Source organism: Pseudorasbora parva, chromosome 9, assembly GCF_024679245.1.
Source record: "Pseudorasbora parva isolate DD20220531a chromosome 9, ASM2467924v1, whole genome shotgun sequence".
Taxonomy (NCBI): Eukaryota; Metazoa; Chordata; class Actinopteri; order Cypriniformes; family Gobionidae; genus Pseudorasbora; species Pseudorasbora parva.
Window position 1 is genome coordinate 23,404,792 of NC_090180.1, and position 18,458 is coordinate 23,423,249.

The 18,458-nt window shown below is 38.5% G+C and overlaps 1 protein-coding gene across 1 annotated transcript in view; it reads right to left on the reverse strand.

The window, feature by feature from the left end:
- tnk2b (tyrosine kinase, non-receptor, 2b) overlaps positions 1 to 17,835 on the reverse strand; it is a 119,012-nt gene extending 101,177 nt beyond the window's left edge. Inside the window, exons 1-2 of the mRNA XM_067454348.1 lie at positions 17,602 to 17,835; positions 17,380 to 17,522 (exon numbers count right to left, since the gene is read on the reverse strand). The gene's annotated coding sequence lies outside the window, so the exon portion shown is untranslated. The remainder of the gene's footprint in view (positions 1 to 17,379; positions 17,523 to 17,601) is intronic.
- Positions 17,836 to 18,458: the final 623 nt, after the last annotated feature.

Sequence of the window (18,458 nt, forward strand, 5' to 3'; positions counted from 1 at the left end):
ACTAATAATGACTATGATTGGGACTGTCATATTACACAGCATTAATGAGAACACTATTGTAATAAAACATTGTCATTGTTAATTATTTGGGTTTATTTGCCGTGTGTTTCATTGCGTTGATCCAGAAAGAGCGCATGCTCAAAATGAGTCACGGTCACGCATTCTGACTCGCGCATGCAACTAGTTCAAGTTCACTTATGCATTTGCATCAGATTGTGCTGAAGTAATTTGTAATATTACATTTATTTTGTAACGTTATATATGTGATCAATCATATAGAATGCGTTTCTTTCAGCAAAATAAAACGCACTAGCAAAGGGCTTCAGTGTAACGTATGGCTATACCGGCTTTCATTCAGTGCTTCGGCTTTACCGCATACAGAGCAATGCATAATAACTATGATTGGGATTGTCATATTACATAACAGAAATGAGAACACTATTTTAATAAATGGTTGTAAATTCATTGGGTTTAGGATGGTGCCGTGTTCAGAGCGTTGTTCCAGGAAGAGCGTGTGTAGGCTACACATCTCCCATTCTGAATATGAATATCAGCAACTCAATTCAAGTTCACTTGTGAATTCGCTTTATTTTGTGCAGATATCATTTGTTAACTTCATATAAATCTGATTAATCTCATATAGGAAGCTTTTTGTTGAGTTAAATAACACGCTAGCAAAGCTTCAGTGTAACTTACCAGTGTTGATTCAGCGCTTCAGCTTCAGCTCGCACAGTTCAAACAGCAACGCACGACTAATAATAATTATGATTGGGACTGTCACATTACATAACATTAATGAAAATGTTATGAAAATCGTTATTCAATCGAAAAATCGTTAATTGGTTTTAGGTGACGTTTCTTCACATTGTTCTTGGAAGAGCGTCCACACATTCTGAATAACAGATCTGAGGCGGCGTTGATGTTGTATTACAGGTTATATTTGGTTATTAAATAAGTCATTTAATTAAATTATAAATCGCATCGACTAATTTTACAATCCCATAGCCATTTGTTTAGATGAAAAATCCTTCTCATTCATCTGGTGAATAACATGGCATTTTGAGCAGCATTTGCACATCCTGTCATGCTGTCGGCTACGCCACTGCTGTAGACACATATTGCAGTATTAAGGTTAACGATTAATCGATTAATTGATCATTAATTTAAACGACGATCGATCATGGGAATTTGTGGAAATTGACATCCCTACTCTACAGTAGATGTATATTAGTATTGATACGGGCGATGCCGAGTCATTACATCACCAAAGACAAACAATTATGATAGCAATGTACAATGCTTTAGTGATTATAGTTTGGTAACGTTAGCTTGTTGTAAGTCACCCACTACAACTAACAAGGTGATAAGCCTGTGCATGAATATAGTTAATGTAGATTTACTGTTGTGTTGGGCAATTCATTTAATAATTAAACTCCGTGTGGTGAACGCCGATCATAGATAAGCAGTCCACGTACGTCACTGTTTTATTTTGGATGGGGTAGCCAAAAATATCTCCAAACCACTGAAGTTGAGCGAACTAACTTGTCAACGATATCTGTGTCCTCAGAGCTGTTTGTGAGCGCTGAATTTTCTTCACTCTCTCATTTTTCTCACTTCACTCTGATCCTCCAAGCCTGTCATTTAATGTGACTGTAAACACCACCGCGTGCAGCACCCAGAAGCCCGGTCTGCAACACGCATGCACAGCATTACGCATAGCGTGTAAGCATTATATCGAGAATTTATGTAACTGTTGTTATCGTTTTATCGAGGAAAATTATATTGTGATAAGTATCGTTATCGCTTTATCGCCCTGTCCTAATACGTGTTAACACGTTCATTTTGACAGCCCTAATAGTCAATGGCACAATGCCAATTAGCTTTTTTGTTTGGAACTATTAACTTATTAATTAAAATACAATGTATTATACTGTAAATGTATATACATTAAAACAAAAAGCTTTTAAACTACATTATTCAAAAGTTTTTACTTTTCTTTATAGTGGGCACTCTTTACATGTCATTGACCCATTTAATGAATCTTACATTAACTTTTATGCTTCATGTCACACGGCCTGAATTGCCAAACTGTGTTGAAATGTACTACATTTTGGCTGCATTTACACTGCAGGTCTTGATGCACAATTCCGTTTTTGTGACTATATCCTTTTTTTTTTTTGTGACTATATCATCTTTTCAAAAGCGACCCGTATCCGATATTTGCATTTACACTGTACACTGGGAAAACAGCCCATTACGTTCTTAACCAGTGAAAGGAAGTAAAACAGCGCGATATGCGCAACGGACGCAGACAAAATGATTGCACAATGATTTGCTGTCTGCACTGTTCCACACATCTTTAAAGTCGGCAAAACATTTCTCTCTTAAGGCGGAGAAAAAGAGGAGAGCCCTTGACGGGGTTGCCAGGTTTTCACAACAAAACCCGTCCAATTGCAACTCAAAACTGTGTTAAAGTAGCCCAATTCAGCATGAAAACCGCAGACTTGGCAACACTGGATCGCAGTTTGTGTCCACCTGAGTTGACGTAATTCTCCTCCGTCCTTTTTTTCAATGACGTACGACTCACATTTACTCGGGTATATCCGCTTACATGGCAGACGCAAATGCACGCATCCGAATCATATTGGATTTATTACCACATATGAGTGAGGCCTGAATCCGATCTGAGGATACCGGATATCGGAATTCATGCGTTTTTTTTTACTGCTTACACATTCACGTCATATCTGATCTGTGCCACATGAGAGGAAAAAAAAAAAAAATCGGAATTGGGTCACTTGAACCATGCAGTGTAAATGGGGCCAAAGTCCAGATCAGGTACCAAAATTGTATTTGTAGCAGAGGGGGGCGTGGTTTTGCGAGATCTGTGGTTGGAGAGAGAAAGCAGAGCCGAGCAGTAGGTCAAGTGCAGATGATCAACACCTGTGTCTGATTGCAGTAATTGCCATGGAGAGACTACATAAAGCCGCTGCTTGGAGAGTTGGGAGAGAGATTTGGACTGGGACTACACGAGCCACAGGACAAGAGAGTGCTACGAAGAGAGAGTTATACTGCTTATAAGTTGCTGGGTTTGTGAGAATTGATACGCCCACGAGCGCGTGTGTTTACACTGGTGTATGAGAAATAAAGAAACGCTAGTCCCAGTCACCCCGTCTTCTTCCTTCCCCACACACACACACACACAAGATCAACGAACCTAACCACAATATTATACCAGTGTACTGTGCTGGTACAGCATGTAACGCATATTTAACACGTGGCCCTATAAATTAACAATGGTTTCAAAACCATGCCGTTTAAATTTTGCAATTGATCCGAAAACCAGAACTAGATTAAACAGAAAGAATTATAGCAAGTCATTGTTGTTTGAATTGTGTCCATGATGTCACAATTGACAAGCATGAACCATATGAATCATATAAGGAAGTGAACATAAACAACAGCTTCACTCATAAGTTGGACACAGGGCTTGAAACTATTAGGCAGTGCAGACAAATAAGAAAAACCAGAGCCACATGCAGGAAGTTGGTTGACAGGGAGCTCATGCATCTGAAAAATGAACTTCAGGCTCTTAAATAAACACAGAGTGAATGCAGGATTCTGTAACTGCATCATGAACAATGGAGGGTAAATCTATAGCATGACTACTCAGACTGTGTGGGACGGCAAGAAATTCATCATCTTCTTTGGAGGATGATAGTCAAACATTACACACCTACTATCAATGCTGAATCATATGAAGCTGTGCTGAGTAATTCTTTTCATCATTACATTTGTGATGAGCACCATAACGTCATCTACAAGGGAGGAGGACCACTCTTGGTTCCTCTTTCATATGTCAGTTCTTCATCAGGAGTCAGTTCTATGTGAGGGAGGAGCAGAACAACAGCTGGGAAACTAAAATGTAACAATGGAAAACTACTGTAACAGACTAATACTTTTTTTTAAATCACAATTCTCAGTGACAAAAAAACTGTTGGAACTATTTTACTGTTTTATCTAATCATTTGAACATGAAAGAATATGAATTCAGTTAATTGGGTGTATTATTTATGTTGATAATTATAAGTAAGTATTAAACACCATGTTGTTTTCAGATGATTAAAGGTGTCATAAACTGGCTTTTTTAATATACTGTTGTCTGAGGTCAACTAATGACGTTTGGGTGTTTTTTACATACAAAAACATCATAACTAATAAGTAATAGGCTATTTTCTACACTGGTTTTGAGGCTCTCTCCTTAACGCTGGGTTTTGATGGCACTGGCACTAGCACTGGAGACTTAGTAAAGTAAATGCCCATGGATAGGATTGGATAAGATTTTCTTCTGACCAACATCAGAACACCGTTGTGTGTGTAAGCTTTGTAAAAAAAAATGTCCCAGCCAAGTAAAGAAACAAGCAACTTATTTTGAAATATGCAGCATGTTGTTCACCTTAAAGGTCCCGTTCTTCGTGTGTTTTCGAAGCTTTGATTATGTTTACAGTGTGCAGTGCAATATAAGGAGTTCATGTTTCGCGTGTAAAAAAAACAGTATTTTTCACACAATTTACTTATCTGTACACCGCTGTTTTCTCTGTCCTAAAAACGGCCTGATGATTTCCTTGTTCTATGAAGTCCCTCCTTCAGAAATACGTAACGAGTTCTGATTAGGCCAGCACTTCCTATTTTGTGATTGGACAGCAGCTTAGTGCACTTTGCCCGGAAAGGTCCCGCCTCTTACCATAACAGGGAGATGCAAGCACTGAATGCGCGCTCTTCTCCACGTGGGAGAGCGACAAAACCACGCCCCTTATTTTGCGTGTTCTTGTGGGCGGAGGGTTAGTCAACAAACTGTTCTAGTGATGTCATTGCATCCCTGCACTTTAGTGCTGCAACGACGCGTCGACGTCATCGATGACGTCGACTACGGAAATACGTCGACGTTCGTGAAATGCGTCGACGCGTCGTGTCAGACGTTCATCTCGCGTAATGTTGGCTTCTGCTCCTGGTTCTATCACAAAAACCTAGACAGCGAATATCAAAAGTATGGGAATACTTTAAACAGAGGCCAAACAGTGTTTCCCACACATAGACTAATTTGTGGCGGACTGCCACATAATCAATAACGGCCGCCACATTCGTCATTCATTCATTTTTACACTATTTAAAAGACGCACGCATATTCGTTTAGCTGCATTTCCTTAAGTTCTCTCTCCGCCCTTTTGCGCGTCTCTTACTCACACACACACACACACACACACACACACACACACACACGTGGGTTGCATCGACCGTAAAACAAGTTTTATTGCATTTTGGCGCATTTAGTGTGACATAGCTTTTAAAACCAGAGCAGTTGAATAACAGAGTTGCGACACGCCTTCATCACGCGGCAGCGCGCGGTCACGGCGCTCATATAATTCTAAACAAACCAGCGCGGTGTCAATCAATACAGACCAGTGTTTCCCAACCGGGATCCCGAGCAAAAGATGCCGGGACGCACTTACACCGCGGTTCATCTCACATCTGATGACGCATCTTTAATATGGGGTGTAACTTGAAAATAATGCTGTATGTATGTTTCTGTCGCTGGATACGTGCTGATTCCTCAGGTATACACTACTACAACAACAGCGATAATAAAAGAAAAACGTGGGCAAAACGGTCTCTCTTTGTAAACTTTATAAAACGCATGCGAGTGCTGCTGTACGTCCGAATATGAGCAGTCATTTTCACCGTCATCACCCCCGTGTAGCCAGGAGACGCGAATGAGAAGATCTGTCTGTGCACTCGTCCCACAGCGCGCAAATATTGAGTTATCTTTCAAATCCTGTGCTTAAACGGACAAACTCACAAAAAGTATGTCAAAATCTCATAGCCTACTCTATGCCTTAAGTGAACTTTATACAGAAAATACGACGACTATCCGTGGGTCTTAAAGGGGCAGTAGCCTTCACTGCTGTCTGTTTAATGTCAAAGTTTAAAAAGGATTATTTTTTTAAATTTTAAACAGTTAAATGTGTGGTTATTTTACTTTTGATTACTTCATTCCATTTCTCAAAAAACTAATGTTAGACCAACCTGAAAAGCATTGTTTATTTTATTCTCATCTTTGCTCAACAGTATTTATTTGTGCTGCTGCTTCTATTTAAGTTATCTGTTCTTATTTTCTTTATTTTCATTTGACAGTAGTCCTTTTTCCCCTGAACATAGCAAATACCGAACTGTACTGAACCGTGAACCTAAAACCGCGATACAAAGCGAACTGTGAGCAGTCTGTACTGTTACACCTCTAGCGTAACTTATGTGAGGGGGTGCCACAGAATTTTGAAAAATTTCAAAGGGTAAAAAAATTAATCGTTAGATTAGTCGACTAATCGAAAAAATAATCGTTAGATTAGTCGACAGAAAAAATAATCGTTAGTTGCAGCTCTACTGCACTTCCTGCTGTAATCCAAACCGGCCGTTTGCTGTAGGCTTTGAAAGGGAACTTCTGTTGAATAAAATATCTCGCTTGGCATTGAACTTTAAAATTTTACAGATATTTTGTATGCTCTAACAGCAACATTACACACTATCTAAAGTTTGAAAGATGCAATCGCGAAGAACGGGACCTTTAAACTGTAAAAGACATTATACAGATTTTAGTAAGTAGTACTGTATCTTTCAACATATTTTATGATGTTCATTCATGTGTAATTTTATTCTGTAACATAGTAAAGTGAAAGGGATGATCGTGTTCACTTACAAGCTGCGACAAATCTTCAAGATGAAAAAAAATGACGCACGGCCTTTGTTCAGCTTTTTTTTCATAATATAAATAAATGCATGATGTGAATAAAATGTGAATGAAAACAGAAGCTCTCTTATTTTATTTACAATTTCTTATTAAAATATAAAAATTATGATGGAATTTTTATGATCCTATCCGTCAAAATGATTGTTTCCAATGGTTCCATGGTCAATCAGTCAAAAAGTGACAAATGACAACCCATTCAAGTGTAAAATGAAATAAATCAATGCATTGCCTCATAGAGCAACCAGATATTCATCTCTATTTGGTGACAACACAACATGTTCTTAAGGCTAAACACACCCCATATTTTGGTTAGTAATGCATACCAAAGCTTACTTAAGCTAATGTACAATTACAAAGAGCAAATTGTCAGAGGTGAATTATGTACTTTCTTTGTTGTAGGTAGGATGTTGTTCTTCCTACCAAACAAATACAACATCTGCACTGCACAGATTGCAATTAGAGGTTTTGTTCAACTAATTACACCTTAAAGACATAATTTCAGCTTTGTGGTTGTAATAAACATTTACAACATGAGATGATAACCTACTTGAATTAGTCTAAAATGTAAAACAAGTAAACCAGCTTAGTTCTGCTTAGCTCTGATTATAATTGCATCTTCCACCACAAATACAAACTTTTGTAAAGTAACCTTTTAAATAAAAAATGGGATCTGGGAGAATATTGCCCTGATGTGAAATCTGGTTAGCTCTCCACCATCTGTAATGTCCCAATGGTATTAACGGCCAGTGGCACACAGTATCTGTCATGCCCAGCGGCAGTGTCCGGTGCCCACGGTTGCATAGGAGATGAGCTATGATAGCAGAGATCAAGACACATCAGGACTAGAAATGTTCTTTGCAGAGGTATTACTTTGCAGAAGAGAACAACATTAATGAAAGCACACTATTAAAACTCAAGCAGACGACTGACATAAAGTGCACCACCATGAGTAAACATTGGAGGCTGAGAGCTGGGAGTGGGCACTGCTAAATGTTAACACACCACAATAACATCATGGGCATTGGGCAAAGCCTCACATTATACATGATTTATGAAACAGTTTATTAATAAATCTCCACCGCAGACGCAGAGGGAGAAAAACAGGCACATCATCACAACGAGCTAATAAATCCAGTAAGGCATTGATCCATACCGGACTTCGTGCACAAGTCAATGAGCAGTTAGAGTGCAAACTGCTGTGAAATTGACTGGTCTAAATGCTTCAAAATAATAACGCATTGAATACAAAATTTGGCTGAAGGGCTCAATGTGATTTTCACAAGAGCCAACAACTCATGCAAGCTGGTTATTCTGTGATCTCTCATCAGAAGCTGTTATATGTCAGCCTGCCATAGAGAAGACTGGCATGTGACCACATTTCTAAGTGCTGAAGGGATGCTGCTATTAACTTCGGGCATACAGCCAGTGGAGGTAATACAGGGCTCACTGAGATTGTCAAAATGAAAGCCGTCACCTGAGTCAGCCATCTGATGACTACACAAGCATGGTGTTGCTTATCAGTTTGTATCTTAAATTTCTCATTTAAGATTTTCAATCATCTTTTGGAGATTTTCTTTTTAAATTATGATGCAGTCACTCAGAGACTGAAACTGATCGATACTTTAAATGGGTCATGAATGAAAATATAAAATTTCCCTTGATCTTTTGACATTAAAGAGTTAGGAGTATTAGGGGCATGCATTAGGGGTTGTAGAACACAAGACGAAGAAAAAAAAAGGAAGAAAGAAAAAATAAATAAATGATGCTATCACAATTAGGGTTGCAAAGGGGCCGAAAATGAATATCTTAGAAAGTTTCCAAAAATTCAGGAAACTTTTTGGAAACTTGCAACCCTAATTCTGAGAATTTCAGAATCAATTTTGAGCATAGTTTTTAGCCGCAGATGTGTGATGTCGCTGAGTGCTTTAGAAACACCCGTATTCTGCTTGCTTCCGATTCCTCATACACATACGTCACTCAAACCTTCCATTAAAATAAACTTTCAATAACTCCAGAAAGGAAGCAAACTACAAAAACTTTCACAGGCTTCATTGCAAAGGATGCGCGAAGAGAAACAATGTGCTTTGCTTGATGTTACACTTGTAGTGTGAAGTATCACCCATCTGTATTTTCCTTACAAAATGTATGTAATTTGGAATCCAGTGGGCTTGTATATTAAAAGCATATGAACTCTGACAGAAGGCTGTCTTCAATTTCAAAAGTTCAATGCACTTTGTGAAGAGTGCAAGTGCATGTGGCTGTGTATGGTTGAATGTACTTGCCTCTCAAAATGGTTAAGAGACAATATTAACGTAAACAGTCAGTTATGTCTTAAGGAATCAAACAGAAAGGACAAACCACATTCTATATTTCAAAAGAGATCTGTGTATTGGTGTGAATGCAGCTTATTAGATATTCCACATTCCATGTTGTCATCAGTAATAATCAAAAAGTAGAAAAAGAGAAAAATCACTGGAAAATGTTCAGATACTCTTAAATACCGAGGGCACTCGTGTATTCAGCAATTTAGTATTTACTAAGTAATTGTTTATTGCTTGTAATGTTTTTTTTGTTCCTCTTTATTATTAACTAGCCAATTGCTTTTATGTTTTGAAGCTACATTAGTTTAAATATTTAAAATATTTAAAACATACAATTGTTTAAATTTCATTTTTAATTTGTAATAATTTTTAAAATGTATTGTAATTGCATGTGTAATAAGAAAAAAAGTAGATCAAGAATAGTTTTGGAAAATATTCATGACTCCCAGAAACGGAATCGGACTGTGAGGTGCCTAAAGGTTCCTACAACTAATCACACTATAAGAATATCCTGTTATTTTCAGATTGTTAGTCCAAAAACAGCTTTTATTGAACCAAGCCTAGAAAACGACTTGTTCTTGAATGTGCTTATATATGACGTCAAAGATAGGTGAAAGACCGCCACTGTAGACGAAGATCAATGCCTACGTCTTCGTCAGAATACAACATAGATGACATATCAAATGTTTAAACTGAGAAAATGTATAATTTTAAGGGGAACATGTTGATTTTAAATTTCAGGGCATCAACACATCTCAAAAAAGTTAAGACCAGGCCATGTTTACCACTGTGTGGCATCCCCTGTTCTTTTTATACCAGTCTGTAAATGTCTGGGGACTGAGGAGACAAGTTGCTAAAGTTTAGGAATAGGAATGTTGTCCCATTCTTGTCTAATACAGGCTTCTAGTTGCTCAACTGTCTTAGGTCTTCTTTGTTGCATCTTCCTCTTTATGATGCGCCAAATGTTTTCTATGGGTGAACAATCTAGACTGCAGGTGGGCCATTTGAGTACCCGGATCCTCCTTCTACGCAGCCATGATGTTGTAATTGATGCAGTATGTGGTCTGACATTGTCATGTTGGAAAATGCAAGGTCTTCCCTGAAAGAGCCGACGTCTGGATGGAAGCATATGTTGTACGAGAACTTAGATATACATTATAGCATTGATGGTGCCTTTCCAGATGTGTAAGCTGCCCATGCCACACGTACTCATGCAACCCCACATCAGAGATGCAGGCTTCTGAACTGAACACGGATAACAACTTGGGTTGTCCTTGCCCTATAATTTTCACGATCACGGAATCGCGGACGGAATCGCGGAATCTGTATATTAACGCAGAATCTAGTATTAACGCAGATTTTCCCAGAATATAACATATTTGTAATGAAATTCTGTTTTGTGCGGGAGGAGAACGTATGTCTGAGGAAAATGCAAATCTTGGCGACACAAACCCTCCCGTCATTTCAGCTCCCCCTTTAACACAATGAAAGTATGGCGAAGTTGGTCTCCACGGCTCTGCTTTCGTCAGCGAAAAAGTTAAGAAACTCGACGCTAACGGCGGTTTCACACTGTACGTGCAGGCAGCGCAGAAGCTTTGCATATAGAGAGCGGGAGCCGCGCGCCTGTTGTGCTTTTCACAGGCAGCATTGGTCGTGCGCAGCTGAGCCCCGGCTTGTGTATTGCAAATACAGACAAATATTGTCCATTCTGTCAGATTTTCCGGTGGTCTGCTCGACCCCTGTCGTTCTCGTGCTTTGATTTATGATAGTGTAGCGACTCAGGCGAATCAAACACACAATCGCCAGTTACATTTAACAAATATGTTTTGAATGCTTTGTGCTTAGTAACAGACCTTCCCTCAACACAACAGAGAAAGATTCTTCGTTACCCTGGAAACCATCTGATAAGATGTTTTATGGCCCAAAAGAATTTGGCCACAGAAAAGTGTCTTAGACACAAAGACTTTAAGACACGAGGCTTGTAACACACCCGCTTTTGCCTCAAATTATAGACAAACCATCCGCTTCTCCACCCACAACAAATCATGTTAATGTACTATTAGATTTACATTTTATTTTATGTCCTTATGTTTGTGACTAGTCTAACAGTCAGAGCTACAATTGGGACTGTTGCTGATTGCTGGCAGCCACTGAGAGGTCGTTGTTCGTCGTTTCGCCGTTTTCAACCGCTTCTCTAATGTTTACGTTTGAATTGCTGCGGTTGGTTTCTGGTTTGGAGGACATTTGATGTTTCTCGCCGCGGGTGCTCACTGGTGGTCTCCCTTGGGCTTGGGCTGCATGGTGGCTGAAGTTTGCACCGGGCTAGCGTCATCCGGGCTCTCGTCGTCGGCGTCCGGCATGATGTTGGGATGTTCTGCTTCTCGGCTGCGCCGCTGTTCCGTCCTGCATTGCGACCGTGGAGCGGCTTGGACATCTGCGCCGGCCCCGGTGTGTCCACAGAAGTGCCCGGAGAAATGTTCTGCCTCCTGCATGGTGCTGCAGCGATCCCCATCGTTTGAATCATCATGAAGAAGACCCATCATCTGGTCTTCAGCTGTCTTGCCTCGGCGATGTCATCGGGACACTGCCGCTGGGAGAAATCTGAAACATGAAGTGGACCACAGTGTGCTGCGGAGCTAACAGAGACTTCCACCATCAGCTGTTTTCTGTCCACCATCAGCTCTGTTTCTGTTCTGTTTTCTGTGTTGGTTGATTGTTTGTAGTATTCTATATTTTTACTTGTTATTAATTTTTTGTTATCCCCCCCCCCTTTGTTGCACTTTGAGATTCTTCGGAATGAAAAGTGCATTATAAATAAAATCTATTATTATTATTATTATTATTATATATGCATGCTCCTTGACTCATGCCTACTCAATCATGGGGTAGAAACAATGTAAGTTTATTTTAAATGCTTGCATTTCTGTATAAGAATGTATCTCTGCTTTAATACCTCCCAGCCATAAGGTGTTTGATATCTAAATATTCCTATTTCTTTGACTTACTCAACGATGCACCAAATGGGATTATGAAATGTATCATTAATATGTTTAGCAAATTTGGGAGTAAAACCATACAAAATCAACACCCCTTTACGACACCTCAGAAACATGCAAAGCAGGTCGTAAACCAAGACAAAGAGAACTTTTCCCGCTCAGAATTCACCCTCTGGATTGGGTAGACTACCCAGAAGGGGGCGTGGATTAATTGTCTTAAAAGACCAGTGGAGACCACAATTGCTCTCTTCTGAAACTCTCTTCCTCTTCCGAAATGCTCTTGTCTTCTCTCCCTGGCTGAACCAACATGTCCCTCCAAGCAGGGAGGGGCTCCAGACACAGAGCCATGTGCTGTGTGGGACCAGAAACCGAGGCCCACCACACTATGGGGCCAGCAGGCCTCAGCTCTTACTCTTCCTCTTCTCTCCCTGGCGGAACCAACGCCACCGTGGCTGGCCATTGAGCCAAGCCACCAATGCAGGCCCTCCAAGCAGGCCCCAACTCTTCCCCTCTTCCCTCCTCGCTTCGCTTTTGCATCGCATCAAATTACTAGCCCCAAGGGCATTCTTCAGAAGGAGAACACGAAGCATCGCTAGAGCAACCAGCTGCTTCCCTCTCGACCTCGGAAAGAACCGCCGGACACGCAGGGCATTTGAACTCGGAACACACGCACACACGCGAGAAGCCACAACTAGAGAAAGTATTCTTATCTTCCAAATTCAAACTGCTGTTAAGAGGGTGTGTTATTTTCCCGTTGGGACAAGTTAACTCCGTGAAGGTTGTATTTGATGAACTGAAGGAAAGCTGCTTCTTATCCCTAATTCTTTGTCCCATCTCTCTCTCTCTTTTATCACTCTCTAATTTCAGTCTATTCATTATTCTCTTTTATGTATTCTTTCGTTAATATCTATATTTCTACTCTCTTGATGCATATTTAGTGTGTACTTTCTGTGTGAATCGTAGTGTTATTTTTAGTCTGTGTTTATTAAACCTCCAAAAGACATTTAATGAGTTGAGTCTGTTGTTCTCCCACATACACAAAGTCAATGAAAATTACGATCTAACGTTACCTAACTGCTTATGCTACTATGTTAGTAAAGTAAACTGTATGACCATTTGAAATATTGAACTGATCAGTAAAGTTAATGTTTCTTATACGCTCGTAAAGCAGTAATCCCTTATTGAGAATTGATTTGAAAAGTCTATAACTAATTTGCAGGACAAACTTAGTAGGATAATTTCAAGCAATTCCGTAAAGGGTTACTTGTATTTAATTAAACAATTTTCCCTATCGGAAAATTTTAATACGTAATGAACGACTAGCAAATTATATTCATAAATTCATGAATATTGAATATTAAATCCCTTTTGAGTTAATTATTCCCCGAGACATTAAACTCGAACTCAGTCATTGTCGTTACAATAGGCACATTAGGCAGCATATCTCTTACAAATGCGACCGTGTTCCCCTTTGTTCCAAACACATATGCATATATAACATGCTGTATATGGGTAGTTTACATGATAAAAGTAACCTTAAAGTTCCTTTGAAGTTGGGGAAAAAACTTCTGGCAGTGTTGTTTTCATGTAATTTCTTTTTCATTTTTCACAGCTCTGGATATCATAATGGTTATTATTAAACACAGAGAACAATTCACTACATGATTTCATGGTTAAGTGTGTTATTTTTTTCATGTTAATTTTCAGCTTTAAATGTTTTACTTAATAGTACTGTATGTAAAAGATGATTCTTATGATTTTTTTTTTAAGTTCTTTTTTCATTTTTTTACTTGAAAGAAAAAGCTAATGGAGCACTTTCATTTTAACTTATATAAACTAATATAATGTATTTTACAGGAAAGTTTAAAGTTAATAACCATTAATATTTGAAGTACTTGAAGTGCAGTGTTATGTTGCATCATGCAGTATTTGTCCTAAAAAGCAAATCTGATGTTTGTTACCTCATCCCTATTTTTTGTTTTATGTTCTATTATATTAACATTAAAAGCACACTTTTTTTTCACCAAAATAACAGTTAAGGGTAAAAAAACTGAATTCTCAAAAATTAACGGGAAAAAAGGAATCTTCAAAAATTTAAACGGAAAAAACGGAATTTGGAAAAAAATAAAACGGAATTTGGGAAAAGATAAAACGGAATTTTTAAAAATGGAAAAATTAAATGGATTTTATAGGGCCCTAGGCATCCCAGTTTTACAAAAATAACTTCAAATTTTGATTTATCTGACCAAAGAACAGTTTTCCACTTAGCCACAGTCCATTTTAAATGAGACTTGGACCAAAGAAAACACCTGCGCTTCTGATAGAGTTTTAGCCGGCAACGGCAAATGGCACGGTGGATTATGTTCACCGACAATGTTTTCTGGAAGGATTCCTGAGCCCATGTTGTGATTTACTTTACAGAATTCCTGTATGTGATGCAGTGTCATCTAAATGCCCGAAGATCACGGGCATCCAGTATGGTTTTCCGGCCTTGACCCTTACGCACAGAGATTGTTCCAGATTCTCTTAATCTTTGGAAGATTTTAATGCACTGTAGATGATGATAACTTCAAAACTCTTTGCAATTTAACACCTTTTTGATATTGCACCACTATTTTTTGCCGCAACATTGGGGGAATTGGTGATCCTCTGCCCATCTTGATTTCTGAGAGACATTCCACGCTGAAAGGCACTTTTTATACCCAATCATGTTGCCAATTGACCTAATAAATTGCAAATCGGTCCTCCAGCTGTTCCTTACATGTAAATTTAACTTTTCTGGCCTCTTATTGCTACCTGTCTCAACTTTTTTGGAATGTGTAGCTCTCATGAAATCCAAAATGAGCCAATATTTGGCATGTCATTTCAAAATGTCTCACTTTCAACATTTGATATGTTATCTATATTCTATTTTTTTTTTTTAAATATAAGTTTATGAGATTTTTTAATTATTGCATTCCTTTTGTATTCACAATTTGTACTATGTCCCAACTTTTTTGGAATCGTGTTTTTTATGTACGTAATTATGTATGAGATATATATATATATATATATATATATAGCGGAATATCAGGTTTTTTAAATCACCAGATATTTGTATCGGTGCTATCAACCTTAAAAATCCTTTATCGTTCAGGCTCTATAGCTGTTGCTAAGCAATTATGCGTTCTCCATGAAGACGTGGAAGTTTCAATGGATTTCCAGCCATTGTATGCAATGCTACTAGATATATTTATGAAGATACCCATGGTACAGCAGCAATGTTCTGTGACTATTATGCAGAAATGAGAGAATAGATTCTAGCCATATCAGTCAAAAAAAAAAAAAAAAAAAAATTTCAGTTGGTCTTAGAACATGATGCTAAAGAACTTTTTTTTAAGAGTCAAGTTGTCCCTTCAAACTGAGCATTCAGAGCAGAGACAAAATCAGGGTATAAAAAATTTTACATTTCAATTGTTGATTTAAAAATCATACTAACATTATAAATGCAGGAAAAATTATAAAATAATAAATGATGCAGTTGATACCTTTAACATCTGGTGCTACTCAGTGAGGTCAAGGGTACAACACACACTCAAAAACCGGACAAAATGCTACTGAGGGAATGGTGTAGTTCCAGTGAAATTTAGATGCCAAATCAGACCATTGATCCCCAGGTATCATAGAATGAATCTTGCTTGGGGAGAAAGGATCTGTCTGTCTTCAGACAGCTCTTTTCTCCATAAGCATAAAAGAAGAGCCGTGCAGCTGCGGGTTTTGTGGCCTGGCTTGCCTTTACATGCAGGGATACTTATCACACCTAGACCGGGATACAGGGCCTAGGGGCAGCGTTTATTGAACAACAGTGTTTATATCCTACAACCTGAGCACAGGTAAGAAAGTTTATATCCTACAAACTGAGCACTGGTAAGAAAGGCAGAACCTTTCAGAGCCCTAAAACACATTTTAGAAATTACTGCATAGCCATTCAAAGGGTTTCTGCAGGTTTTATAAAGGTAAATGAAATACCTTTCAGATCAATTAAAGAAAATGTAAGGAATAAATTAAAGAACATAACACCTCAATATGTTCTGGAACACCTTCCGTATTACATTTTTTATTCCGAAAAAAGCTTAACTGAAGTTGGACGTAGCGCAAGCATTTTAAACTGCAAGAGGTGTTACACTTCCTAAATTGAAAATGGATGGCAGCCTGTCGGAAGCTAGATATTTTACTTTATACATTTTTAAATATAGATATTTGTTCTAACACAAACCCATTGATTTACTTCAGAAGGCTTTTATAAATCCCCTGGAGCCATGTGGAGTATGTGTAAGATGGATGGATGCACTTTTATGGGCTTTAAATTTAGGGCTCCTATTCAGTCCTATTTTTTTTAATATAACTCTGAATGTAATTCAACTGAAAGAAGAATTTCATATTCACCTAGGAAGACTTGAGGGTGAGTAAATCATGGGGTAATTTTCATTTTTGGGTGAACTATTCCTTTAAATTATGGGAGGTCAAATTAAGACTTTTTAAGACCTGCAGAAACCCTTCATTCATCACCACGCAAACACTGAAGGTCTGCAGCAGGCATCTTCCTCCCTCAGAAACGCACACCCCTACCTGCAGGCCTGGATGAGTCACACTGTGCTGCCTACCATAATACAAAATAATGACACTTTTTATGCCAGTCATTATGCAACTTGTTCACACTTAAGTTACATGCAGCTACAGTGTAGGGTTAAATTATGTGTGTGACCCTGAGCAGCCACACACTCTCCATCTGAATCAATGCTTTGTCCTGCATGACTACATGTAATCCAGCACTGATCACAAGTGATTCTTTTATTTGTTCACAGAAAAGAGTCAGTAATGCAAATAACAATGCAGTGATGAGGCTGCTGCTGTTGCTTCTAATGTCACAAAACAATGAAGATACAACAAAAACGATTATCATGTGATGTGGGACAAATTAAGTGGAGACGGTTTCATCAAACAGGGGAAGTGTGACACCAAAAACGCAATACGGTTAAATGTAACTTAGATCATTTTTGATTGTATCCTTTAAATTCTAAACACCTGAACCCTCCTCACACATAAATTAAACACTTTTAGATAAAAAGAGATGGGACATTTTTATATAACTCCATTAAGTTACATGATGAGTTACACTGCATGTTGTTATGGTAAACTGATCACCTCTTACTAGGCTACAAGTACAACTGGACGCGCTTTTTGTAAAATGCCAATCATACGAACATAAATAAATACTTACTCCGAGACTGCGGATGAATCTTTAAGCCTTTAGGAGCCAAATTCCCGCCACTCACGCGCAGGTGAAATCTTGAGATCAGGAAACGTTGGAAACGTTAAAACAATGTCCTGTCAAGTTTGTTGTATCTGTTTAAATCCAAACTCCTGTGAAACAGATTTTTACAACAGTGGTCGGTGAAATGTTTTGATAATCTGTGATACACACGCTGTCTTTGAGTCCTACCTGTCAGACTCGGTGTTCCCTCGATAACGCCAGGTGTCTGTTGACTGAACAAAACTTCCCTCGAAGTTGCTTTCGTGTGTGTGTGTGTGTGTGTGTGTGTGTGTGTGCGTGTATAACGTTACCCAAAGTTCAACGGAATTCTTACGTATTATGAATTTATTTCAGTGGGAAATAGACTGTGCTCTGTAGCCGCTGTTGCATTCTCACTTATTTCTGCCTCGCGTTTGATTACTCAATCTCACTCTCGCGCTGTACATATGCATCTATTGACAACCCACTCTTAAAGGGACAGGACACTTTCATTATGACAGCACCCCACAAGACAATGAACCAAACTAAACTGAATTTTAAACTCTAGTCCACAGTTTTAGTCCAGAGTCTATTTAAAGGATTGGTTCACTTTAAATTGAAAATTACGCCATGGTTTGCACAGCTTTATAATTAAAGCTTTATAATTAAGACCGTCTGACTCTGAAACGAATTGATGCGCTTGTCTATGAAAAAAAATCCATATTTAAAACTTTATAAACTAAAATATCTAACTGCCAGAGAACCGCCTTCCATATTCGACTTATGAAAAAAGTGTGTAGGTGCATAGCATAAGCATTTTGAACTGCAGAGGCATTACACTTTCTTAAACTGAATACAGAAGGCAGTCTGGAGGAAACTAGCTATTTTACATTATAAAAATTGTAATATGGATATTTCTCTAACAAAAACCCATCCATTCGCTTCAGAGGGCCTTTATTAACCCCCGGAGCCGTGTGGATTACTTTTATAATGGTGGATGCACTTTTTTGGGCTGCCATTATGATGCCTGGAATTTTTTTTTAATTATTATTTTTACATAATTCCAA